Source organism: Belonocnema kinseyi, chromosome 1 (genome assembly GCF_010883055.1).
Source record: "Belonocnema kinseyi isolate 2016_QV_RU_SX_M_011 chromosome 1, B_treatae_v1, whole genome shotgun sequence".
NCBI lineage: Eukaryota > Metazoa > Arthropoda > Insecta > Hymenoptera > Cynipidae > Belonocnema > Belonocnema kinseyi.
This window is the reverse complement of record NC_046657.1, coordinates 118,763,741-118,765,929: the sequence shown is the minus strand read 5'-3', so window position 1 is coordinate 118,765,929 and position 2,189 is coordinate 118,763,741.

Here is a 2,189-nt window from a genome sequence, read left to right as displayed (position 1 = left end):
CATGTCAAGACGGTGTCATTTCGCCCTTAAAATATCGTCGCCACATTTTGAGCTAAGATATTCCAAACCATGACAATGCGGCACTAAAAGTGCATAATTACCATCTCTCTAACATAGTTCTTCTTGACTTTGAAAAGCAAACCATGTTCGTTATCGAATTTTCAGCACCAGCTGACAAGAACATCATAGCCAAGGAGAATCCCTGCGTTTCAACAATATACTAAAACACTTGCGGCAAAAATGCAGAAGACGGTCATCCTTAGGTCGCTCGGTGTCCTCCGGGTACATTAGACTTTTACCGGATCGTCGTATTGATTCCGTTGATATCGTAATGACACCGTTTTGGCATGCCAAAATGAAACCCTCCGTACCAGACTTCAATCCGGATGATTTAAGGAAAGCAAAAGTTAGCTCACACGACATTGAATGATCCTCCACATTTATGTGAAACATGCCGCGCATCCTCTTATCGAGGAGCTGTTCACGGAAGTTTTTCTCTTGTGCTTTCTTAATCCTGGACGCCAAGCATGTTCGTTGCAGATACTTCGTTCCTCGCCGACAGTTCGGAAGACAAAGTCTGCCGGATAAGACGTTTGTATCTGCTTCGGAGAGTATCATTTATAGATGTCACATCCTGAATGCGGCTCTGTGTCACGTCCAGGTATGTATAAGACTCTCCAGCGCAAAGGTGCCGTATAGCGCTTCTATCGACGAGCTCAGGGCGTTCAGGGGTGCCATTAAGTTTTCCTCGCTTTAAATAAACCTAGGCGCATTTGTCTAACCCAAATTCCATTCCTATTTCCTTAGTATACCATCTAGTCCCGCAGCGGAATAGTTCTTCATCCCCCTTAATACTTTTTTACCTTCTCGGTAGTGATAGGTAGGTATTTTTCATCAGGTGTTATGAGGGAATCAGTTAGCTTTTTGAAGCCATTTATGTTATCTGAGTCAGAAGCTTTGACTTTTAATTGTGTGATAACGGGTCCGGAGTTCAAATACCGTTGGTTTTGTTACGGTTTGCATCGGCCAAAGCTCTTGCTGCATTATACACACAACAGTTGATAGTGCAGAGGTCTGATTCTTCGGAAAAATGTCCACGCAGCTCGTCATCCATTTCAGCCAGATTTTTCGGCTTGAGAGAAACATGGATGTTGATGTTTCTCCGGGTCATAAAGCATCGCCCTTCCTCCATTGAATGCCTGCCCGCTGTTAGCCTTAGTGTAGCCTCTCTTTCTCTGTTGCCAGCTTGTTCTGGCTATAGTAGAGTACGCGTTTCACTTACATAGCCCCTTTTTTTGGAGTACTTCTGCATAATTTCGCAGGCGCTGATACGAAAAGTGCGATTCCGTCGATCCATCGCATTGAATCCATCTTTATTGGCTCCCCTACCTCTAGAGTGGTTGTCATTGTTGTTTCATTATCAGGAGCCCTGCAGGTTCTGTTGTTTTGAACCGCACTTACTACAACTATGTTTGGTGTTGTCATTGTTGTTCCCACGTGAAACTAGGGAAAAGGGTTGGTCTATCCTTATAGAGCCCCGCATGCAAGGATATATCTGCGTACTCTGAGAGGTCGTCTGCTATCCCAGAGTCACCGATCTAGACACCTCATCCAGATGCCACTCAGCTTTTGGCACGGTTTTTACACCTCCGCTTGGGGATTAATTCCTTCGGGACATATTCAGCAGAAACCATTGGTACAGGGACTCTCTATCCGCTATATGAGGACGCCTTCGGTGGCACCTGGGTGAGGTGTCTAGAACGGTGACACTGGGATACCGGGCGACCTCTCAGAGTACGCAGCCTTATCCTTGCATGCGGGGCTCTACAAGGATGGACGAACCCCTTTCCCTAGCTTCTCGTGGGAACAACAATGACAACACCAAACATAGTTGTAGTAAGTGCGGTTCAAAACAACAGAACGCGCAGGGCTCCCGACAATGGGTCGGCCAACAATGCCGACCAATCTAGAGCTGGGAGAGCCAATGAAAATGGATTCAATGAGATGGATCAGCGGGATCTCGTGACCTTTGGGTAGACGGGGCGACTGAATCACGACTTGCTAGACTGCTACGATGCGAGTGTGGACCGTGAACGGGGTTACATGGCACGGCTGCATGCTCTGTGGTGCGCGAAACACCCGGAGCTATCGCACTTTTCGCAGCAACGTCTGCGAAACCATGCTGAATT